Source organism: Myxine glutinosa, chromosome 10 (assembly GCF_964187855.1).
Source record: "Myxine glutinosa chromosome 10, kmMyxGlut1.1, whole genome shotgun sequence".
NCBI classification, from domain to species: Eukaryota; Metazoa; Chordata; class Myxini; order Myxiniformes; family Myxinidae; genus Myxine; species Myxine glutinosa.
Genome location: NC_136270.1, coordinates 91,074,887 through 91,102,299, shown reverse-complemented (window position 1 = coordinate 91,102,299; position 27,413 = coordinate 91,074,887).

Genomic DNA, 27,413 nt, shown 5'->3' with positions numbered 1-27,413 from the left:
CATCGGGTAGTTATGCTGCGGACAGACAGACACACACACAGACAGACGCACAAACATGACGAATATAGTGGTCACTTGATAACTCGTGAACCAATAAGAAATTGTTTGATTGACACTTACAGCATATTATTGAACTGCATACTGAAGCAAATGACCGCATGAAGGCATGTTGCATTGAATAAAAGTGGATGGGGCTATACTTATATGCAACTCATTTTGACAATAAGCACAAAGTTGTACGAAATAATGTAATTGAGGCATTAGGAACTTCCAGCCCTACAGGCCGGATCCGGCCATGACAGGTTTTGATCTGGCTGTGACATATTTTGATCTGGCCTGCCACTGAATTCGAAAACAATTTAAGAATTGCAAAAACAAGTTCAACAAGGTTGAGAATCAAATGGAAAGCATTTGAAGAATTCCGGTGTGAAGTGATTGTTTTCATTGATTCTACCAAGGGTGGGAGGGAATTAGTGCAGATTTCTGTAATAGAGTGAGGATGTTGTTAACTTATGGTTGCAGGGTTGGTGTGGGGTTGGGGAGGAAGGGTTTTGGTTTGTGATTATGTGGGAATCCCTGCATGGTAATTGTGTATGTGTGTGTGGACAGGTGGCAGTGTGCTTAATATAAGGGGGTGGCAGTTCTTAAGAAAGAAATATGGACTTTTTTAGACTACATGCTTAGGATGTGGTTGTAGGGTTGGGTCTGCAGGGGTCTGCAGGGGTCTGCAGGGGTTCTGCATTAACCACAGGGGTGGTTAATGGAAGGGAATTGTTGAAGTTGTTTTTTACGAATACCAGGAGCTTAAATGGGAAGATAGAAGAGCTGAAAGCTAGGTTGGATGGTGAGTGTATGACATAGTTGCTGTAAGTGAGACGTGATTTACTGAGCAATCCAACTGGACGACAGGAATTCAAGCCTACAGGGTTTATAGGTGTGGTAGGAAAGAATAAAAATGGAGGTGTGCCAATCTGGTTAAAAGACAGTATTATATAGAGAAAAAAGCATGACATTAAGGCGGGAATTGATGGAGAGGATTCTGTGTGGTTAGAGAAGAGATTGCAAGAATAGTAAGATACTTGGAGGATGCTTTCACAGTGTTCCTGGTGTGAGGAAATACCAGGAAAAATGGGTTTGTAATAAGGCATGTAATAAGGGAAGAGTATTGATTTTGGGGGATTTTCATTTCCCGAGGATAGATTGGGTCCAAGAACAGGGAAAGGCAGAGTGGATGAGGATTTTCTATCTCTAGTCCAAGATTGCTTTTTAACCCAGTTTGTAGAGAAGCCCATAAGGGCAGCTCAGATGCATGCGACACATATGGAGCATATTCTGACGTCGAGGGCAACTCGCGCCAAGAACCTGACAAAACAACGTGCACAACACATGACAGTACAGCATCACAATGAATGGCAGCAGCCACTTCCATAGCGATTACCGGACCAGATTCAATCTGTTCCAACATGAACACCTCAACCTCATCCGCAGGTTCGGCACCGGCCTTTGGAGATGGCAATCGAAATAGGCCATCACAGTTAGTGTGCCGTTTGGAAGCACGAAATTTGATTTCATAGTCGTACGCACTGAAGACAAGACACCATCTCTGTAGTTGAGCAGCGGTAGTGACTGGAATGCCTTTCTGGAGATGAAACAACACTGAAGCGGCTGATGATCAGTTTGTCGGAGATAATGCCGAACTATCAAGTACTGACGAAATTTCAACACGCCCCACACCAAACTCAGCGCTGCACGCTCAATCTGAGCGTAGTTATGCTCTGCGGCTGTCAGAGCATGTGATGCAAAACACACCGGACCCTCAGCACCGTCACTCGTTACCTGAGACAAGACGGCACCGATGCCGTACGACGAGCTGTCACACGCCAGAATGAGAGGACGTGAAGGTTCGTAATGTGCGAGTACCGTGTCTGAGGTGAGGCGAGCTTTGACTCATTCAAATGCTGCTTGTTCCATCGAACTCCACCTCCAACAAACATCTCGACGCAGCATGCGAGTTAGCGGAGCAAGCTCAGTGCTCAGGTTGCTGACATACCTCTGGTAATACTGAACAAGCCCAATGAAGGAACTAAGCTGAACTTTGTCCCTTGGACTGGGAATGTCGGCTATAGCATCGACTTTCTGAGGGGCTTTTGACAGCCCCACTGGGGTGATGACATGCCCCAGGTACTCCACTGCCTTCTGAAAGAATAAGCATTTGTCCTTGTTCAAGTGAAGGACATGAGCAGCTAAATTAGCCATCTTGTCAATGTTCTCAAGATGTTGTTCGGCCGTGGCACCCGCAATGAGGATGTCCTCCAAGTAGCATTCTGCAGGTAGGTCGGTACAAAGACGATCCATCACCTTCTGCCACATTGCCCGAGCTGAAGCTATCTCGAAACAAAGACCGATATACTGGTACATATCCTGACACGTATTGACGGTAAGGAGGTGACGATCCTCCGGCGTGATCTTGATGAAAGTATGCACCGCGCAAATCCAACTTCGTGAAGTACCGACTCCCCGCCAAGTTTGAATAGATCTCATCAATAGATGGCAGTGTGTACTGCTCCATGCAGAGGTTGGGGTTAATAGTCGCTTTAAAATCACCACACAGGCGAATACCTCCATTCCGCTAAAGCACTGTGACCACGGGCATTGCCCACTCAGTGTTCCACCGGTTCAATGATGCCAATCTTTTCCAATCGATCGAGCTCCGCTTTGACCCGATCGTGAAGGGCATATGGCACTGGTCGAGGCTTACAGAATCGCGGACTGACACCCTCCTTCAGGTGCAGGTGACCTTGAGCACCTTTGAGCTTCCCAAGTTCAGGCCCGAATATAACTTGGTGTTTTTCCAAAATCCCCTCCAAGCGCAAAGGAGACGGAAATGACGTATGCACACTGTAAATGTTTGCCCAATCCAGACGAATAGTGTGCAACCAATCACGACCAAGTAGAGATGGTCCATGACCATCAACCACATGCAGGGGCAACACAGCTTGCTGGTCCTGATAACGAACCAACACATCCATCAAACCTAATGGCTTTATCATCGCCTCTGTGTAAGTACGAATGGTAGTGTGTACTGAGGCAAACACCGGACAACCCAACTGACGCCAGATCCGTTTACTCACGAGACTGACTGATGTCCCGCTATCCACTGTGAAGTTGACTGGCCTGCCATTCACACTGACAGCCACCACATAGGGGTGATTCGCAGTTGACGTCATCAGAAGCACGCCCTGTTGAGCAAACTCACTGACAGCCCCGACCACATCAACCGATGACGGTGCCCGGCCCCGACAGACCCTCCGCACATGGCCCATCTTACCACACCGGTAACACACCGCATTCAGAAATGGACAGCTCCCACGAGAATGTGAACCACCACATCCCTGACAAGGCTGCTGTGGTAGTTGTCCTTGTAATGCACTGCTTGCATGTACCCAGGCAGAGGAAGAAGAAGAAGAACCGTGATCCACTCACCCAGTTGGAGAATTATGAGCACGTGACCCTCCCGCAGGAGAATTGCGAGCACGTGACCCTCCAGCAGCTATGGCATTAACCGCAGAGTCCTCCCCAACAATGGCGCGAACATCCTTTCTAGCTTGTTCCACAACAGCCGCATTTTCATCCGCTTTAGCAAATGTAATCTCTTCAAATGTTATCCGTAAAATTGACGCGACCATCTTCTCATCTCGCAACCGCGTGATGAAACGATCCTTCAATCTTTGTGATTATTCATCGTCACCAAAACGACAATCCCCTGCCAGATGCTTGAGCCAACCCACGAAATCAGCTACCCTCCCATCCGGAAACCGAACCAGGTTGTCAAACTCATACCGTGATAACTGTGGTGACCTGCCAGGATTAATATGGTCGTGCAACGTCTTCACTATGGACTCGTGGGTAACAGCATCATCCGACGTCCTCGCCCGCGAAATCAAATCATACAGTAAACGGAAAACCTCCGCCGAGAGTGCGAAAGAAGAATCACTTTCTGCTTCCCCGCCTGGACGATGTCGTTAGCGATGAAATAAAAGCTCAGCTGCTGCGCAAAATGTTCAAAGTTGTCCCCAGCATAGTCCGGGACCTTTCCAAACGGCGTGGCCATGGTCCGAAAAATCCTCGTCGCCAATTGTAATGTCTTTGTTATAAAGATGCGGACACGCAGATAGGAAGAAGCACCATCTTTATTCCAGGCAACGGCAACACAGGCCTCACTCGGCCCCGCCCACAGCGGCCTCACTCGGCCCCGCCCACAGCGGCCTCACTCGGCCATACACAGCACTACAATTGGAGTCATCAGAAAGAACCAGAAGAAGTAAAGAGCAAAGATGGAGTCATCAGGAGGAACCTGGAGAGGATTCGGGTTTCATTCGCTACCCTCTACCCTCAAACCCATCCAGGCGCAGCCAAGTGAACCTTACAGAAAAACTTCTGCAATAATTCACTTCTCCTAATACAGATAGATAAAAACGCGAGAAATAAAGAGGAAATCAAGAATTAGAATGAAGAAAGAGAAATATGAAAAAGTAGAAAGAAATGTGAAAAGAACAAAGATGTTGGGAAGAACCTGGATGGATAGATTTCAGGAGTTCTTCCTCAGGTAAGCTTCTTTTATGTGTATATTGAAGTCACATTATACATTAGGTAAGCTACTTTAAAATGGCTTTTTGGTATTATGTCTGTTTTTAAAATGTATGTGATTTCCTATATTACTTTTGTTTCGGGTCTCAAATCAGGGTGTTTAGTTACGTTACAATAATTTTAACATGTGCACACTTAACAACAGTCAGAATGATTTTAGTTGCATTATTTATCTGCATGTGTTGTTGAAATAATTAACACATCACGAAACTGTTGAAATATATCTGGCTCACAGCAAGTTTAACAATAGCTGTTACGGACCTTCGACGAATAAAGGTTCCCCCACCTGATGTAAATATTTAAGCAAAAATTCTCCCTTCTATGGAACCAGCTTCCAGAGACTGTTCTTTCTCACTCGTCCCTCCAGGGCTTCATGCAGTCAGTGCACCACCATCTCTTGTCATCCCCTATCCTGACTAAGCATGTGACCGTGTACATATACACAGAAAAATTATAAACGTTTACAAAAGTCTGTAAACGTGTGCATGTTCCGTTGCTAATCTATCTACTATAAATGGATGAGTTGTGTGTGTGTGTGTGTGTGTGTGTGTGTGTGTGTGTGTGTGTGTGTGTGTGTGTGTGTGTGTGTGTGTGTGTGTGTGTGTGTGTGTGTGTGTGTGTGTGTGTGTGTGTGTGTGTGGCATACTTTTTGTGTCTATTTATTACATACATCTATTAATTAAATACGTACTCTTCAAATGTACCTTATAACCCTTCAGACTGCTGAGACCCCTTAGACCTTGGACGACCCTTTAACACTTGAGACCCCAAGGACCCAAAAGTCCCAGATGACCCAAAAGTCCCTGAGGACCTAAAAGACCCCTGAGGACCCAAAACACCCAGATGAGCCAAAAGTCCTTGATGACCCAAAAGACCCAGATTATCCAAATGTCCTTAATTAGCAAAAAGTCCCCAAGGACCCAAAATAACCAAGAGTCCCCGAGGACCAAAAAGTCCTTAATGACCCAAAAGTCCCCGATGACACAAAAGACCCAGAGGACCTAAAAGACCCCCCTGAGTTCGGCCGGCAGGTATGCTGCAAGGCCGTGAAGACCAATGAAAATTTGGCACAACGGACCAATGGGCCCCCTAGTATTGTAAATAGAGCCAGCTTCCAACTCCAGTCTCCATCCATCCGTCCGTTCAGGGCGGGATTTATGCCACCAGCCTATCAGATCAGTTCTCACCGGCGCTGGGCACGGTGAAGAGATGCGAGTCCTGCAAATATTTTTTTTATCGCCGCCATGTTGTTTATGCACGTTTTGTCATACACGGATACATATTGGTGGCTGCATTTATTAGCCGTTGCTATTAAGTTACTTTGACTGGAATAGAAATTTCATGCCTTTTAAATGGAGACCTAAAATAAATATGAAATAAACAGCCAACCGCCGCCGTTTCGGTCTAGCACGATAAGCGCTGTATAATAACTAGATGGTATTCTTAGAATACTTACCCTGCGCAGTCACCTTAGTGCGAGCCAACTCTTCTGTTTTTGAAGGTTTTTTTTTTTGATCCAATATGGCTGCCAGACCACGTGAGCGATTACATCATAAATTTATATTCTCTAATATAATTGTTGTATAGATCACACTCAATAAATTTCAAACTGATCAGACTAAGCATTGTCCATAATCCATGTCAAATTATGACGTCATAATTACGACACCAATGACGTCATCGTCATCGACACCACTCATTAGAGAGCATACCTCCGCCTCGTTGGCCATATCACCCAATGGTGAAGAATCACTTAAAAAATTGTACTAGCCGGATCCGGATCCGGATATTCACCAAAATTGAATCGATTCTTCCTTGTCACACACACAACTTGTCCACCAAGTTTCGTCCAAATCCGTCCACAACGATTTGAGATATCCTGCTATATATAACTTTCGCTGTATCACTCAATAGTGAAGAATCACTTTTAAAATTCTACGAGCTGGGTCCGGATCCAGATCTCTACCAAAATTGAATCGATTCTTCCTTGTCACACACACAACCTGTCCAACGAGTTTCGTCCAAATCCATCCATAACTCTTTGAGATATCCTGCTATATGTTGGTTTTAGCCGTTTCTCCCAATGGTGAAGAATCACTTAAAAATTAAATAATTATTATATCCAAATACATATTCAGATCTTCACCAAAATCGAATCTATTTGTCCTTGTCAGACACCCAACCGGTCCACCAAGTTTCGTTCAAATCCGTCGACAACTTTTTGAGATATCCTGCTATGTATCGTTTTTGGCCCCATCTCCCAACGGTGAAGAATCACTTTAAAATTTCGAGTAGCCGGATCCGAATCCGGATCTTCACTGAAATCTAATCATTTCGTCCTTATCACACATGCAACCTCTCTGCCAAATTTTGTTGGAATCCGTTCACAACTTTTTGAGATATATTTTTCACAAACGGACAGACAAATGAAAAATCACTCATAGAGCGACACTTGGCAAAACAGAACAAAGTAGAATGTCATTCAGTAGATCATCCTTTTGACCTCAAAAATAATTAGTGGTTGAATTCAGTGACCTGATATGCAAATCGTCTTCAAAGTTTAATTTAATCAGATGAAAATTGACAATTTTAGAATTGGCCGATGTTGACCTTTTGGCCATATGCTGATCTCAAAAATAGTTGGTGGTTGAATTCAGTTCGCTGATATGAAATTCCCATTCAAATTCAAAGTCAATCGGATGAAAATTGAGGATTTTAGAGGTTTGAAAACCTTTGTTGTGGAAAACCTCTTGGCCTATGTTGATCTCAAAAATAGTTGGTGGTTGAATTCAGTTCGCTGATATGAAAATCCCATTCAAATTCCAAGTCAATTGGATGAAATCTGATGGATGAAAATTGCGTTATTTAGAAATTTGAAATTGTTGTTGACCTTTGGCCTATGTTGACCTTTTGGCCATATGCTGATCTCAAAAATAGTTGGTGGTTGAATTCAGTTCGCTGATATGAAATTCCCATTCAAATTCCAAGTCAATCGGATGAAAATTGAGGATTTTAGAGATTTGAAAACCTTTATTGTGGAAAACCTATGCTGACCTCTTGGTCTATGTTGATCTCAAAAATAATTGGTGATTAAATTCAGTTCGCTTATATGAAATTCCCATTCAAATTCCAAGTCAATCGGATGAAAATTGAGGATTTTTAGAAATTTGAAATTGTTGTTGATCTTTGGCCTATCTTGATCTTTTGGCCTATGCTGATCTCACAAATAGTTGGTGGTTGAATTCAGTTCGCTGATATGAAAATCATATTCAAATATCAAGTGAAACGGATGAAAATTGAGGATTTTAGGAATTCCAAAAAAAGTGGTTGCCCTTTGACCTATGTTGTCTTTTTGACCTTTTGACCTCAAAAATATATAGCATTTTGTCGGACCACGAACTCCACCATTTGCTGAAGTTTCGTGAAGATCGGTTTAAAATTGTGACCTGTAGGCAAGCATAAGTGAGTGGACAGACAAACACACAAACACACAAACCGGAGTGATCAACATACTTGTACAAAAAAATGTTTTTTGCCAAGTAACAGACAGACTCAATAGCAAAGACAGGGGTGACAACATAACTCCATGCACCTTTGGTTGAGGAGGTAAAAATTGTGTATTTTTCATGTCACGATATAGAGTGAGGGAAAGTGGAAAAGGAGACCAGGGAGGCATTTAAAGAGGTTGTTTACCTTTCACCATTCTCTCAAGATTGAGAGAAACATTAAAATGGCGGTTCTGTGGGAAGGAAAAGAAAGTCCACCATGAGTAAATAAGCAGAGCTGTGATAATTGGCCTTCATCTTGTTTTATGCTTCCCTACGGTTCTCACTTTTGTTTGGTTAAAATAATTATTCTCAATGCTCACTTCTGCCATTGATATACTTCTATCACGTGGGCATTCCCGAGGGTCATTCACAGTGAGCATGTTTGACTGCTGTCCGTGGATGAAGAAAGCTCATGACGAACGAAGTGACTCAAACCTGAAATATTCTACTTCTCATCCTACAGCACCAGGGGATGTTGGCGCCACATAGTGGGCACAAGCAGTCAGCAGGGCCTCTTCTGATGGATTTATTTGGCCTTTTTTTTTCTTTACTCGGGGCTCATTAGTTTTATCTCCTCACTTTTCCATAACACTCCTACCCTCGTTATCTGTTTATATCTTGCTTTGCCAAGTTTCGGGTTTCAGGTCTTCCATCCTGCCCATGATACACTAAGAGCCGTGGGATTGCCTAGGCCAACAGTACCCCGAGCTCCGGCCTCTCCTCTTTCAAAGCAACCGCAGCTTGCTGGCTGCAGTAGCCAGGCGGCCGGCCTGCCGTTTAACCCTTAACCTCAAGCTCTCAACATTGCACCCGGAATGTTGGTCGGAGGGGGTGTAGTAACCCAAGGTGCTGGGCGAGCACGACAAGCAGGGTTTCCGCAGTAACTCAAAGCAACGAGTTAGACCATGGAGCTCACGCTTTGTTTCCAGAGGTGGTTTTAGTGAAACGAGGATGGGAAAGTGAATTTTAAATCCGTAGTTTGGCATTTGCCTGGCACAGTTATAGGCCAGGTATCACCCCAAACCCAAACTTGCCTTTCATCTCGGCAAACGAATCGATCATGGTACGAGCTGCAGCGATAGCCACAATCCACAAGGGTTCAGAGGTCAAATCTCCTGCTCATCCCAACCTCACGCCCCTCCATCTCTGTTTTCTACTGTATATCTGTGCCCATCATGCATGTTCACCTCCTCATCCAAAGGTCATCAAACCCCGGGCACTATTGCTCAGCTCGTTTGAAATCCTGTTTGTTTACTTTTGTCTTTATTTTCCTTCCATTAGAGTATTATTTGCATTCCACTGCCATCTCCAAGCCTGGTGTTCGCTAAGCAGTTAGGGTGCTGGCTTGGGATCCTGGGTTCGGAATCCCGCTAGATCGCTGAATTAACACCAGGGGGGTTGACTCAGCCTGTCATCCTTCCGAGGTCGGCAAATTGAGTACCAGTTCACTGGTAATTCCCTGTGTGTCGCAAGAGGTGACCAACAGGGTTGGTGGCAGGAAGGGCATCTGGCCATAAAACATTGCTTCAAAAATGGGACCACGGTGCTCAAAAAAAGGCCAACCCCTGCTCTGCGGGGAAAAATGGCCTCTAAAGGTGGTTTCCATTGCCATCTCCATGGTTTTCTTCATGCAATTAAATTTTACCTTTTTGTCCATTTTTTAATTTTTTTCTTCTTCTTCTTTTACGATTATGACAGCAGCATTTTCATTCATCTTTTTAAAATTCAACTCAGGTCCTTGTGTTGAAAGTTATGGAAGTTGCATGCTCTGTTTACCAGTCAGCATAGCTACACAGTCTGTGGTTTGTTTAGCACCCATAACTTGCATAAAATGGCAGAACCATTTGGGCTTTCTTTCCATTTACAACAACTAACAAGAAAGAGCAATCAGAGATTGCAAACCCTCGCCAGGATGTATTTTCAGTGGTTTTCAAGGCTTTTGTGTTAAAACAAATATGGTGACCGATGACGTCATCATTAAATATTTTTCTGAACTAATTTATTCCTAGATTATGCTCAATAAATTTCATCTTGATCGGATGAAGTTTTGTACTTGTCGAATTATGACGTCACAATGGACGCACCTATGACATCATTAACATATTTTATTCCCCATGGAGAGTTCTTTACAATCAATATCAATACCTACCATTTGAAAATTATAGTTTCTATAACTGTAAATTGTGAAATAAACATGACAGCAAGAAAAAGAGCAATCAGAGATTGCAAACCCTCACCAGGATGTATTTTCATTGGTTTTTAAGGCTTTTGTGTTATAAAAAATATTGTGGCTGAACCACGTGACATATGACGTCATCATTATTTTTTTTCTAAACTAATTTATTCCTAGATTATGCTCAAGAAATTATCTTGATCGATGAAGTTTTGTACTTGTCGAATTATGACGTCATAATGGAGGCACCTATGACATCATCATCAAAATATTTTATTCCCCATGGAGAGTTCTTTACAATGAGCCATGTCTCAATTTTTTCTATTCAGCGCTTTCGGAGATACAGAGGTGCAAAGTTTTTCGGGTTTTCTAAGATGGCGGCTGAACCACGTAAATGATGTCATCATTTTTTTTTTTCTCCACCAGTTTATGCCGACATGGCACTCAAGAAATTTCATCTTGATAGGATGAAGTTTTGTACTTGTCAAAATATGACGTCATAATGGATGCACCTATGACATCCTCATTAACATATTTTATTCCCCATATAGTCAGGTGGCTTAGTGCTATATTTAAAGATTACCGTTACCGGGCGGATAAAAACACAATATTTGGCATGAGTCTCCCTTAGGGCCTATTAATTAATGTTAGCCTCGGAGCCCTCCGGAGTTAAAAAAAAAATTTCATGTAAAACACCAAAATTCAACATGGCCGACATTGATGACAAAATATAGCCTTTCTCGAGTCTTGGTAGTCATAAGAAGACCAGATTGGTTGCAAAATTACATTCAACTACCTCAAAATCCCAAATTTGTCAACTACCTTGGGTTTCTTATGACTACCAGGATTCGAGAGAAGCTATATTTTGTCATCGATGTCGGCCATCTTGAATTTTGATGTTTTACATTAAAATATTTTTTTTAACTCTGGAGGGCTCCTAGGCTAGCATTAATTATTAGGCCCTAAGGGAGCCTCATGCCAAATATTGTGCTTTTATTTGCCCGGTAACGGTAATTTCACTAAACCAGCTGACTAATAGAGAATTCTTTACAATGAGCCATGTCTCAATTTTTTCTATTCAGCGCTTTCTGAGATATAGAGGTGCAAAGTTTTTCGATTTTTCCAAGATGGCGGACGAACCACGTGACCTATGACGTCATAATTATCATTAAAAAATTCTACCGGTGGATTTGCACCTTTGGTGAAAATTTCCTGTCAATTGGACCAATGGTTGCAGAGAAAATCATATTTATTCTGTGTGGACAAACAAACAAACAGACAAACGGACTCAAATGCAATACCCTCTCCTCTGGTGAGGGTAATAACGTCTGCAAATGAAAAAAGAAAAAGCGTCCGTAAATGAAAATTTAAGTAAAAAACCATAAATGTGTCCGAAAGAAAAACCCTCAATCAATATCCCTCAAACCCGCACTCCCACTCATTGTCCCAGTGCACCTGGTCACAGCAACGCACACGATCGCACCTCCTGTCTGCAAACCCTGGCTAAATCACATGAGTTCATCCCCACCGTACAAAACAACATCAAGCTCACCCTGTTCAATACCCGGTCCCTCAACAACAAAAGCCTCATCCTGAACGACTACATTCTGGATAATAAACTGGACTTTCTCTGTCTCACTGAAACCTGGCAACAACCTCTGGACTACTTCTCACTCAACCTCACTACACCCAATGGATATTCTTCCATCAATAAACCACGCTCGGAGGGCCGAGGTGGTGGAATTGCCATAATTCACCGACAAGACATCAAGACCAGCCTCATCTCCATCTCATCAACTCCATCATTTGAACACCTGGCTTTTAAACTCTCTGGTCACACACAGTCAGTCATGGCTGTCGTCTACCGCCCTCCCAAACCACACCCATCATTCCTGTCTGACTTCTCCTACTTTCTGACCCAGCTCTGTTCCCTCTCTCCCTCAATCCTCCTCCTCGGTGATTTCAATATCCACATGGACTCCACTGACTCCACAATAACCACTGACTTCACTGATTTACTCACCTGCTTTAACCTCACTCAACATGTCAACTTTCCTACCCATAACCGTGGTCACATTCTGGACCTTGTCTGCTCTACTGGATTAATTTTGCACCATCTCTCTGGCTCCGACCTCACCCTCTCTGACCACTTAGCCATCACGATGACCATCAACATCCCCACCCCAGCACCAAGGCATTATCGCACTATCAACTTCCGTAAGCTAAACGCTCTTTCACCTACCTCATTCTCATCCACCCTCTCTGAAAAAATGTCCACTTCTCCCTTCGTTGACCTCCACACCCCTTCTGACCTCACTGACTACTACAACCACACTCTCTCCTCCTGCCTTGACCAGCTTGCGCCTATAAAAACCAAAACAGTTTCTTTCACCCATTCTGCTCCCTGGTTTACCCCTGAACTTCGCCTGATGAAAACACGCGCTCGCCAACTTGAAAGACTCCGCAATAAAACAGGTCTCACAATTCACTCCCAAGCCTACAAGGACCACCTACAACACTACAAAGATGCCCTCTCCCGTGCCCGCTCCGCCTACTACTCTCAAATTATCCACTCTGGCTCCGGAAACCCAAAAGCACTCTTCTCCACAATAAACAAACTCCTCAGCCCCCTGAACACCACCACCCAGTCATTCACAGTAGACAACTGCATCTCCTTCCTTTCATTCTTCCAATGCAAAATTGACAACATCTACAACAGCTTAACCACCACCGCACCCGCTCCCCCTCAAACCACCTGCCCCCCCTTATCCTGCCAACCCCTGTCTCAATTCTCCCCAGTCTCCCCTACTGACCTCTCTGAACTCCTCATAGGAATGAAAACTGCCACCTGCACTCTTGACCCCATCCCCTCCAGCTTTGTCAAGGCCTCCCTTCCTGCTCTCTCTCCACTTATCACTGCAACAATAAACTCCTCCCTGTCTACAGGCATCGTCCCACCATCCCTCAAAATTGCTGCTGTTACCCCCATTCTGAAAAAACCTGGACTCAACCCTGACACCCTAAATAACTTCAGACCCATCTCCAACCTACCCTTTCTGTCAAAAGTTTTGGAACGCGCTGTAGCCACTCAACTCAAACATCACCTCTCTGCCAATAACCTGTATGAAACATTCCAATCCGGATTCCGCTCCAACCACAGTACTGAAACTGCTCTCCTCAAAATCACCAACGACCTTCTCCTCTCCTCTGACGCTGGCAACCTCAACATTCTCATCCTCCTCGACCTCAGCGCCGCCTTTGACACCATCAATCACACCATCCTCCTCACCCGACTTGAAACCACCTTTAACATTACCGGCAGTGCCCTCTCTTGGATCAAATCATACCTCTCTGACAGACGCCAGTTCATCTCCATCAATAACTGCAAATCCCCCACTGCTCCCCTCCCCCAAGGTGTCCCCCAAGGTTCAGTTCTTGGCCCCCTCCTCTTCATCCTGTACCTGTCCCCCCTTGGTCACTTAATCCACCGTCATGGTCTCCAATTCCACTGCTTCGCCGATGACATCCAGCTTTTCATCTCCACCAAGTCCATCTCCACCGCCACCCACTCTATCCTGACAAACTGCATCACTGAAATAAAATCCTGGCTTCAAATCAACTTCCTCAAACTTAACTATGATAAATCTGAAATAAATCATCATTGGCCCAAAAACGCTCACCAAATCCACCCATAAATTAGCCCTCAACATCGATGGTTTCCCAGTATCCACCTCCCCTCACATCCGGAATCTTGGCATCATCTTTGACCAAACCCTCTCCTTCGACAAATACACTAAACACATCACAAAGACAGCCTTCTTTCACCTGAAAAACATCACCTGTCTCCGTCCATCCCTCTCCTCCACGGCTGCAGAAACCCTCATACACGCCTTCATCACCTCCCGTCTGGACTACTGCAACAGCCTCCTCTATGGTTCACCCTCAATAATCACCAATACATTCAGAACTCCGCTGCCCGTCTACTCACCCATTCCCGGACCCGTGACCACATCACCCCCGTCCTTTACAAGCTTCACTGGCTCCCCATCCCCCAGAGAATCCAGTACAAAATCCTCCTCTTGACCTACAAAGCCCTCCATAAACTGGCCCCATCCTACCTGGCTGACCTCCTCTCCAGACACACTCCCACCCACAACCTCCGCTCTGCTGGTACCAACCTCCTGACCCCCCCCCCCCCCCCATCCGGACTAAATTCAGATCCTGGGGGGACAGGGCCTTCTCCATCGCTGCTCCCACCCTCTGGAACTCACTACCTCACACCACCATGGAGACTCCTCCTCACTCACCACATTCAAAACATCACTCAAGACCCACCTGTTCAACACTGCATTCAACATTTAACCCACAGCATTTAACCCCTGACTATCTCTTCTACTTCTCCTTCTCCTTCCTTTTGCTTTGATTATTTACCTATTGATTTTTGTCTTTTTGCATTTGTTTTTTGTACTCTGTCAAAGCGTCTTTGGGCTTCTTGAAAAGCGCTATATAAAATAAATGTATTATTATTATTATTATTAATATCCAGCATTTTAAATTTTTAGTTTCTATAACTGTAAATTGTGAAATAAACATGACAATAACGTCTGTAGATGAAAAAAGAAAAAGCATCCGTAAATGAAAATTTAAGTAAAAAAAACCATAAATGCGTCCTAAAGAAAAACCCTCAATCAATATCCAGCATTTTTAAATGATAGTTTATATAACTGTAAATTGTAAAATAAACATGACAACAACGTCTGTAGATGAAAAAAAAAAAAAGCATCCGTAAATGAAAATTTAAGTAAAAAACCATAAATGCGTCCGAAAGAAAAACCCTCAATCAATATCCAGCATTTTAAAATGATAGTTTCTATAACTGTAAATTGTGAAATAAACATGACAATAACGTCTGCAAATGAAAAAAGAAAAAGCATCCGTAAATGAAAATTTAAGTAAAAAACCATAAATGCGTCCGAAAGACAAACCCTTAATCAATATCCAGCATTTTAAAATGATAGTTTATATAACTGTAAATTGTGAAATAAACTTGACAATAACGTCTGTAGATGAAAAAAGAAAAAGCATCCGTAAATGAAAATGTAAGTAAAAAAACAGAAATGCATCCGAAAGAAAAACCCTCAATCAATATCCAGCATTTTAAAGTTATAGTTTCTATAACTGTAAATTGTGAAATAAACATGACAATAACGTCTGTAGATGAAAAAAGAAAAAGCATCCACAAATGAAAATTTAAGTAAAAAAACCATAAATGTGTCCAAAAGAAAAACCCTCAATCAATATCTAGCATTTGAGAATTGTAATTTCTATAACTGTAAATTGTGAAATAAACATGACAATAACGTCTGTAGATGAAAAAAGAAAAAGCATCCGCAAATGAAAATTTAAGTAAAAAAACCATAAATGTGTCCAAAAGAAAAACCCTCAATCAATATCTAGCATTTGAGAATTGTAATTTCTATAACTGTAAATTGTGAAATAAACATGACAATAACGTCTGTAGATGAAAAAATAAAAAGCATCCATAAATGAAAATTTAAGTAAAAAACCATAAATGCATCCGAAAGAAAAACCCTCAATCAATATCCAGCATTTTAAAATGATAGTTTCTATAATAGTGTAGGCTGCTATGTCTTAAAAATGGCTGTCGTGTTTTTTTTTTGTTAAAAGCAAAATTCCACTTGATTCTTTGTCTTTGGGGTGTCACATGTTCGAAAAAATAGGTTGTTAATTTTTTAAAACGGATTAAGGGTGTCAAATCCAAGATGGCCGCCAAAATATATAAATTCCATTAAAACTGGTATTCTGAACACAGTATGAGGTCCAAATTAATGATAATACCCATAATTTCAATACCAAGGAGTTCAAAAACAATTAATTTCAATATGGCAACACACAAAACACAAGCAACACAAGCAAAATCAAAGTCTCAAGGAACATGGGGTGCTTTTAACTCCCTGCTGTCTTCTTCAGCGAGCCGAACCAATGTCTCTTTAGTTCCACCACTGATACGATCACCACCTACAGACTACGGAACCCTTTATACTGGTCTGATGAGAGCACATAATATGACAACTCAGGTTCTTGGAAAAGACAAAATAACAGTGATGACACTTGATCTCCAACTCTATGATATGGCAATGAAACTATGGGTAGAAAGAGATGAAATGAAGAAGCAGTTCCTGTTTCGGCCTGGTGAGTTGCACGTAGTCTTCTGGGCATTGGCGGCATTAGGCAAATACGTGGAAGGAAGCGGCATTGACCAGGCTTGGGTCGAAGCTGGACTATATTCTCCAACAACCGTAACGCAAATCCTAAATGGAAAACATCTCTACAGGTCCCTAGAAGCACATACTGTAACATTGCTTGCTCTATACCATCTCTACTTTGACAGGTTCCTAACAAAAGCACCAGAAGAGAAAGTGTTCCTAAGTGAAGCGTCCATTGATTTGGAAAAAGCATATCAGAAAGATATCAGCATGAACACAGGCAACCGTCAAAACCTCAGAGATGCCGTCAGAGAAACCATGACCATGTTCGAATCTCGAGATATCCTCACAAAGTTGGGACAGTTTGAAAGCAATCCAGCACCAATTCAACACTACATCCGTAACTACTTGAGGCAGTTTGAAACTATCCTTCAGTATATTAGAGCTACCAGACAACGGGACCTGCTGCTGCATATGGAAAGCACTGAAGCTCTTATCAAGTACTTCTTTGCTCACGACCACCTGAACTACGCACGTTTGCTCCCTTTGTACCTGTCAACAATGCAGCAAACAGAACAAGTTTTTCCAGATGTCTGGGCAGAACTCCTGAAAGGAAATTTCTGTGTGACGAAGGGGATTGCTGCATTCACTTCAATAGGTCCAGATCACGGAATTGAGCAGGAGAACCGCAAACCCAAGGTCATTGGAGGCATTACTGGAATAACCCAAATTGAGAGAGCTCTAGACCGTTTCTTCCTGATTGCACCTGACTTGTCTAATCTAGTAGAGGAGTTTCAAAGAGAATATGGCATGGAAGGTGCTGATACCAGAGACCAACACCACAAGATCACAGGGGGAAAGTCCACCCGAGTAATGAGAAATTCCGCTAGATTGACAGAGGTATTTGTTGTTCATGGAGACCCATTCGTAACCGATGAGAGTGACCTGTGTAACCTTCTTACCAAGAAAGTAATTGATGAAAAGGTAACAAGACATAGTAGACCGCGATGCCATCGGACAACAGTTGTTCCAGACATTTGTCAAAGAACGCCTTACAGAAGGAAAACTTTCAGTGTGGGATCCAATGAAGAGAAAGAACATAGGCACTTTCAAAAGTGCCAACACAGTGAAGAAAGTGAAAGCAGGTGACAAACTCATTAAAGTCAAAGAAGAACGAGGACTCCTACAGAGGTTTATAGTAGCATCAAGAAGCCATCCAGACCTTGATCTAAAGGACTGTATTGGGAAGTATGAATTTGGAATTGTTCCACGTGCCCTTTTCGCTTCGGATGGGTCACTTCTCCTAGCATATGACAAGGCTAAGGTCCTTCATCATCTTGAAGCGCTAGTTACCAAGGAGCAACCTAGCCCAACAGAAGCCACAAGCGATCCAGATAATGCCATACCGAGTGTTTCTGGCGACCAGGTATTGAGTGAAAACTCCCAAACTGAAGTACCACCCCAAGCCGAGGCGCCTGAAGTACAAGAAGCGCAGCCTGAGCAAGAAGCTTCAACTGACATGTCCGACATGTCTGAGAAATTTAAAGTTGTAGTCATAGATGGCATGGCCCTCGTTAACTCCATCTCCAAGACAGACAAAATGAAAACATGCAGTGATTTTGCCATGTCATTTCTTGAAAAGCTTATCAGGATTGCAGCTAACTACGACGAAGTAAGACTGGTATTTGACAGATATGTCGAAAGTTCTCTGAAAGAGCAAATGAGAAAAAAGAGAACAAAGGGAAACTCGACCTACTATCACATCCAAGATAGTACACTGATCCAGAATATTTCCTTGAAGGACTTCCTTTCAAGTGTCAAAACCAAGGCAGAACTTGTAGAGTATTTAGCTGCAAAGACTCTGGATCACAGCAACAGCTCTGCCAACAAATTGAAGAAGTTCATGGTAACCTTCGGCACTGAGACAAAAGGCAATGTAAGTGTGCCTGATGAATTGGTAAAACACGGTCATGAAGAAGCGGATACGTTACTCTTGCTCCATGCCCTAACAGTTAACGGCGATGTAGAACTTGTGATAGACTCTCCAGATACCGATGTCTTCTTGCTGATGATCCACATGTATCCACAGCTACCTGCTGAGACATATTTCCTTACCGGAAAAGGAAAACTGAATAGGAAAATTGCAGTCAAACCTATCTTTGAAAAGTTAGGAGTTAACCGCACCTCAGCTATTCATGGGTTTCATTCTTTCACAGGATCAGATATGTGTGGCAGGTTCGCCGGCAGGACAAAGGACTGGTGTATGAAGGTGTTCATGTCCTGCGATGATATGATACTGGATTCACTTGCTTCACTTGGCAAATCTGCTGCTACACCCTCTCCAAACGCAATTGCCCAACTGGAAAGGTTCGTTTGCTTGTTGTACAGATCCAAAACACACACCAAAGTAAATGCACTACGATGGTTCTTGTACTCAAATCGACAGGCCGAGGGAGAGAGTCTGCCTCCAACCTCTGGATCATTGACACCACACATTCTGCGAGCACATTATATTGCAATGATATGGATGCAGTCATGCGAAAGTCAACCGTCCCTTCCTTCTCCCACTGACTACGGATGGAAGTCAGAGGAAAATAGATTTCTTCCGGTGATGTGTTTGAACCCTCCAGCACCAGAGGCCGTGACTAAGCTGGTAAAATGTGGCTGCAAATCAGGATGCAAAGGAAACTCCTGTAGTTGCCGCAGCAATAAACTCCCATGCACAGAGGTCTGTAGCTGTTTGAACTACGGCTGTAGCAACAATGAACAATCAGCTCAGAACATTGTGGGAGATGAACACGAGGACTTGTAAGGTAAAACGGATGATTGTGAGACAGGAATATTTAAATATGGTCAAACAGGAAATTACATTACGCTATCATTGTTATAGCAATGTGGACCTTTGTGTAAAACAGTGGTAGCCATATTGGATTTTCTCACTATTTCTCACTATGGCTGGCATCCACCGATTTCAACGAATCAGTAACATGTTTCCCCAACGGCCTAGCATTACTTATGTGGGCATTACCACCAAAATGGACCTATTTCATCATTCACAATTTGTGTTATCAAGAACATTAAGTTTTTGTACTGTGGTTATTTAAGAAGTGGCGGCCATCTTGGATTTTTCCACCATTTTGAATTTGACTGCCATATTGAAATTAATTGTTTTTGAACTCCTTGGAATTGAAATTATGGGTATTATCATTAATTTGGACCTCATACTGTGTTCAGAATACCAGTTTTAATGGAATTTATATATTTTGGCGGCCATCTTGGATTTGACACCCTTAATCCGTTTTAAAAAATTAACAACCTATTTTTTCGAACATGTGACACCCCAAAGACAAGGAATCAAGTGGAATTTTGCTTTTAACAAAAAAAAAAACACGAAATGACATAACAGCCTACACTATAACTGTAAATTGTGAAATAAACATGACAACAACGTCTGTAGATGAAAAAAGAAAAAGCATCCATAACAACAAACAACAACATGCATTTTAAGGCCATTTTCCCTGCTAGAGCGGGGGTTAGCCTTGCGGTCCCCATGACAATCTTCTTCATCTTGCCCTATTTTCTGCATATCTCCTTGTTAACCCCCTTGCCCGTATTTCTTCTTCCACCATCTTTAGCCATGTCTTTCTCGGTCTTCCCCGTCCTCTACTTCCTTCTACATTCATTTCCATCACTCTTCTCAACCAGTCACTTTCATCCTTCCTCAACACATGACCAAACCATCTCAACCTGTTCCTCTTCACAACATCAATCATAGGCTCCATTCCCATCATTTTTCGCAATTCATCATTTGTCGTCTTCTCTCTCAACGATACTCCGCACATCCATCGAACCATTTGCATTTCCACCCTTTCCAACCTTCGTTGCTGCTCTACATTCATTACCCATGTCTCGCTCCCATAAATCATAACACTTCTCACACATGCAGCATACACCTTTCCCTTCAGCTTCAACGACACTCCCCTCCTCATCAGCATGCCACTCAGTTCCCGAAACTTCTTCCATGCACATCTCACTCTAGCAACCGTTGCCGAGTCTGATCCACCTTCTCCATTCAGCATGTCTCCGAGGTAGCAAAATGTTTTCACACCTTCCAGCTTCACGCCGTCTCCAAGATCCAACTCAACATTTCCTCCATCTGCAGCTCCCTCTGTGCACACCTTAAATTTGAATGTAGCTGCCACACTGGTTAAAGACCCTCTCAGACCACTACATTTTTGATGAACCCACTCAGTGCACATTGTACACTGAATGGAGTTCACTCCGACACCCTTCCTGCACACAGCACACGGCCACTTCCCAGTTCTTTCCACCTCACCACATGCTTTACCACTTGCCATCACCTTCGTCTTTCCGATATTCACCTTCAGACCTTTTGTCTCCATACATTCCTTCCACGTGTTCATCTTTTCCTTCAGTCCATCCATACTTTCCGCAATCAACACCAGATCATCTGCATACAACAACTCCCACAGTAAACCCTCATTTACGTTCTGAGCCAGCACCTCCATCACAGCTACAAATAGTAGTGGACTTAGTACCGACCCCTGATGCACTCCCACCTTCACCTCAAACTCATCACTGTTCCCGTCCTTCGTCCTTACAGCTGTGCGCGCTCTTTTGTACATTGCCATCACTACTCTGATCAGCCATTCCTCCACTCCTAACTTCCTCATTGCCCATGTCAATACTTTGCATGGAACCCTATCGAATGCTTTCTCCAGATCAACAAACCCAAGAAACAACTTCTTCCTCTTCTCCATGTACTTCTCCTGCAACTGCCTGACAATAAAAAGCGCGTCTGTCGTTCCTCTTCCTGGCATAAATCCAAACTGCATTTCGTCGATCTTCACTTTCTTCCTTATCCTCCTCTCCAACACCCTTTCCAATACCTTCATTCCATGCTCCAATAACTTTATCGCTCGGTACGAGCCACACTCTGGAGGGTCACCTTTCCCCTTGTATAGAGGGACGAGGGTACTCAGTTCCCAAACCACTGGAATGCGGCCTTCTTTCACCGCCATAAATTTCCATCCGTAAATGAAAATTTAAGTAAAAAACCATAAATGCGGCCTTAAAAAAAACCCTCCATCAATATCTAGCATTTGAGAATTGTAATTTCTCTAACTGTGAAACTAATTGTGAAATAAAAATCTCAATGAAAATTTACGTAAAAACCATAACCACGTCCGTAAAATCAATAAATAAACCTAAATTGATATCTCACAGCAGGTCGGTGATGCTTGCCTGTAATTACAAAGCTTCTATTTATTATGTACCTATGTACGAAGCACATTTTTGTTATTGCTTACACAATGTGTAAGAATTATCCACTGGTATTATTAGCAATCGTCATTGGCAGGTGCATTGAGATCCTCAACAACCAGTCATGCTGATGGAGGGTTAAGAAAAAGAAGGAATCATAACGGCAGTTTGTGTGGAGTGGTATGTTATATTAAAGACCGTATATTTATTCAATACGGAAAATGATGGAATATGCATTTTATTTACCTCTCTCTCCTTATGCCCACATCATTTTGATTATCTTCTCTATTCTTATGAATAATATTTTTCAAACTCGTGGGCCGGTTTTAACGTTTCGTGTCAATGAACACGTCACATATTTGGTATAGAGAAAAATATTTTAAAAAACAATAACTTGTCAGCATGCTTTGCACCAATCAGAAAGAGGTCAATGGCTATAGAAGTTGCAAAAGCAGCCTCGAGGTATTCTCATCAAAGTCTTCCACAAACATTGATGGAGCTGTTTCAACTTGCTGAGTTGTCTTCAAGCTTGAGCTTCTGATACTTTAAGGTCAAAAGGAGTCCTCCAGGCACTTTCTCTCATGAAATCACATACTGGTCAGCCATCTTGCGCACACAATTCTCACCAATGGCAAAGAAGAATACGACGTTACTCCCACACATCTGTCCTCTAACCAATTTATTGAATGTCTTTAAGACTGCCAGCCTTACAGGTCATTAGGATAGAAGTGTCTGAATATCATATCTATGGGTTGGAACCTTGTGAAACTTGGCCACATCATGCTCATATTCTTGGAGGTGGTGAGAAATAACATGACCACATTGTATTACACGTGGAACACGTGTATAGCTTGGTTGATATATTAGCAGGACTTTTATGACAATTAATTATACTGGCTCAATTGCCTGCTTATGGAAATATGGGATGGATGTGTTAATGCCCAAATTATGGCAGATGGGATGTTGAGCATAATGGTCACTCCATAGGACAACATGTCTCAACAACGCGACAACTCCTGCTCTCGCCGGTCTAAAGCAGTTTTCGCAAGATTTCATTTCACTGCTAGCCAAAACACCACAATATATCAGCCATCAATAAGCTTAGAAGGGAAACAATGAGTGATAAGGCATTCAACCATACAGTGGTTGTTTTCTTCATGTACAGTATCTGCACCAGTGGTATCATCACTTTGAGCCTGAGATGTTGTCGGTCATCAGTGTGGATCATTATGAATATCCAAGCAAGAAGAAATTCGAAACAAACTTCTGCCAAAGTCTTTTTATAGGAAATTTTTCCAATGGGTTTTTCTTTTTAAAGGACATTGTATTAACAAGAAGAACTTCTCCTCATGGAGCCACCAGGGGGGTCATGTTATTATCTTTAAACGATTACTAATACCATATAGCAGAGTACCCATCCAATGGGCGATGTTGTCCCAAGCGTGCAACACGTTCTTCTGACACGTCCCTTTATTTGGAAGGTGTATAGGGAACAGACCACTGGCTCGATCGTTCCCGAAAATAGAATTAACCCGGGTTACATATACTAGGGCATTGCCCGTACTATATCTATATCTAAAATTATATCCCCCCCCCTCTATTTACATGAAATGGTTTGGTCCAAAGCGAACGGCTTCCGGAGTTTGGTAAAGAAATCGCCATCGCGTGCACAAACGCGCAGGAAAGCGAATGAATCGCAAATTCGTTTTTATTAGTTTTAAAACATAGTTTAACGCCAACATAGCGCCAACATAGTTTGCAAACGTGAAATAAATGAATACGCTCTCAAATGTGCCGTCCGAGGCAGCGTGTGTTCGGCACGTTCGGCACACGCGATAACTCGCTGCTCGCTGATTGGTTGAATCGTTTTTTGGACATAGCTCGGTAAGTACTTGTCCGATTAATATGAAACCTTGAAAAGGCACATCCTCGGGTCCCCAGCAATATACCTGGCAAGTTAAAAGTATATCGGACCCGTGGTTGTCGAGAAACAGCGGTCACAGACAAACAAACGTACAAACGTACAAACGTACAAACAGAGATTACTGGAATTATAGATAGATGAGGTGAAAACATGCGTCCTGCTTCAGTGCATATATAATACACTGTGGTTAATATATAGCTCAGATAATTTAAATTGCATCCACGCTCCCCCAAATGGAACAAAATGGCAAGATGAGCAAAAAAAATCAAGTATTGATGGAATCAAAAGAAACTGGCACATACACAACTTCAGGATGTCCCCATTAATCCCTGAAGGTTTCAACTTTGATACATACATACAAATACATACATACATATACATACACACACATACATAATACATACATACACACATACATACAGTCACGTGAAAAAGTAAGTACACCCCATGTAAAGTTTTGACTTTTTCAACATATTTCAACATACAGCTATTTGATCTTCATTTCAACAATCTTGAAAGATAAAGGTGATATAATATAACAAATATCATGAAACATTTACATTTTGTAGTCCATTGTATCTATCTATAATTCCAGTAATCTCTGTGTGTATGTATGTCTGTATGTTTGTCTGTGACCGCTGTTTCTCGACAACCACGGGTCCGATATACTTTAAACTTGCCAGGTATATTGCTGGGGACCCGAGGATGTGCCTTTTCAAGGTTTCATATTAATCGGACAAGTAGTTACCGAGCTATGGCGATTTCTTTACCAAACTCCGCAAGCCGTTCGCTTTGGACCAAACCATTTCATGTAAATAGAGGGGGGGGATTGTCACCGTACTCGCAAGCCGTTCGCTTTGGACCAAACCATTTCATGTAAATAGAGGGGGGGGATTGTCACCGTACTCGCAAGCCGTTCGCTTTGGACCAAACCATTTCATGTAAATAGAGGGGGGGGATTGTCACCGTACTCGCAAGCCGTTCGCTTTGGCTTTGCGAATGGACCAAACCATTTCATGTAAATAGAGGGGGGGGATATAATTTTAGATATATATATAGTACGGGCATGCCCTAGTAATTTAAATAAACATAAATGCAAATTTCGCATGTGGAAAAAGTAAGTACACCCCTACATTTATCACTACTTCAAATAACCTAAAATTAGAATCAGATGCACCAGCTCAGGTGCAAATGATAAGAACATCGTTAGAGAGGATCTTGGAGGAACCTGTCTTATTTAAACCTCATACATACATTTAGTTTGGTTTGCTCTTTGTTGTTGAAGTATGCGGCATCACCATGCCTAGATCAAAAGAGGTCTTCAGAGGTCTTCTGAGGCCTTCAGAAAGAAGGTTATACATGCCTACGAGTCTGGGAGGGGATTTAAAAAGATCTCCAAACAATTTGAAATCAATCATTCGACTGTCCGGAAGATCATCTACAAGTGGAGAAGATTCCAAACAACTGCCAACTTGTTCAGGCCAGGCCACCCCAGCAAGTTCAGTCCGAGAGCAGACCGCAAGATGCTAAAATAAGTCTCTATGAACGCCAGAATGTCATTACGGGACCTACAGGTAGCTCTTGCCACTGTTGATGTCAAAGTGCACGACTCTACCATTAGAAAGAGGCTGCACAAATTTGATCTACATGGGAGGTGTACCAGGAGGAAATCTTTGCTGTCCAGAAAGAACATCAGGGCAAGACAAAAGTTTGCCAATGAACACCTCGGCAAAGACCAGCACTTCTGGAACAATGTGCTCTGGACAGATGAGTCAAAGGTAGAGCTATTTGGCCACAGCACCAGAAGACATGTTTGGCGAAAACCAAAGACAGCATTTGACCACAAGAACCTGATACCAACTGTAAAGCATGGTGGTGGAAATATTATGGTTTGGGGCAGCTTTGCTGCATCAGGGCCTGGGCAGCTCACCATCATAGAATCCACTATGAATTCTTCATTGTACCAGAGGGTGCTTGAGGATAATGTGAGGCCATCTGTCGGAAAGTTGAAGCTCAACCAAAAGTGGACTTTGCAACATGACAATGACCCTAAACATACCAGTAAATCCACCAAGGAATGGCTGAAAAGAAAGAAATTGAGGGTTCTGGAATGGCCAAGTCAAAGCCTGGATCTAAATCCCATCGAGATGTTGTGGGGGGATTTGAAACGAGCTGTGCATGCAAGAAACCCCTCAAACATCGCACAGCTGAAAGAATTCTGCATGGAGGAGTGGGCAAAAATTTCTCCCAGTCGATGTCAGAGACTGGTAGACAGTTATAAGAAACGCCTACTTGAGGTTGTTTCTGCCAAAGGGGGCAATACCACCTCTTAGAGCCAAGGGTGTACTTACTTTTTCCACATGCAAAATTTGCATTTATGTTTATTTAAATTATACAATGGACTACAAAATGTAAATGTTTCATGATATTTGTTTTATTATATCACCTTTATCTATCAATATTGTTGAAATGAAGATCAAATAGCTGTATGTTGAAATATGTTGAAAAAGTCAAAACTTTACATGGGGTGTACTTACTGTTTCACATGACTGTACATGCATAATACAGAGATAAACACATACATACATACATGCATACATACATACATACATACACACATATATATATACATGCATACACACAAACATACATCCACACACAACACATACATACATACTGTCGTGTGATTCCCCTAGGTGAAGACCGGGAAATCACGGACAGCAATCGAGCGTTACTTTGACGCGACGATCAAATACGGACTCACTATACAAGCATGGGTAGAAGAAAGAGGACGAAGAAGCTGGACGCTTTTACCTGACAGTTCCGCGCGGCAGCCATCAATCCTGCAGGAAAGTAACTCAACCGAAAACGGAATTAGAATGTACAAAAAGAACAGGTTTATTAAACGGAACCCGAGAACAATGAAACACGCCGATTAAATTAATGTTCTATATTGGGACGTCCCCACACCAGACTTACACACAAACGAAGGGATAATGAAATGAAAAGAACCGTTGTGTGATTTATCGTGCACTCAGCTCAATTGGTGCCTTGCCAGCGATCGTCCAGTCCAAGCGCGCACTCCGGACGTGGCTCCAGTGTTGGCGGGAAGTAGACCTCAATCCGCCTCGTTCGCGCACTGCTCAGCCTCACCCGGCATCCCGCTCACCCCGGCCTTGTGGTGTTACAGCGGCAATCCGCCCTCATCCACGCGCAATCGCTCGCGAGGTCCGGAACTAAGAGGAGAGAGAGCTGATGGCGGAGGAAGGCATAAGGGGCAATCGAGAGAGAATTCAAGGCGAGGAGAAGGACTTCCGGGCGCGAAGGGATCCAGAACCAGAGAGGGTCCAACACGAGAAGGGGTCCAGAACAAGAAGGAGGTCCAAACGAGAAGGGGTCCAGAACGAGAAGGGCAAAATGCCAGCCAGCGAGTTATTTTATCACTCGTGGTCTGACGTCACCGGTCCTCCCTACCAATCAGTCCGTCGCCTCTCGACCTCTAGAATGTTCTTCTGGCGTCAGTCCCTCACCATTGGCCGAGCGCTTCATGCTCTCCTCCTCACGCCATCGATCGGTGGCCAATCAGTTCGTCGCTTCTTACTCTGGCCTTC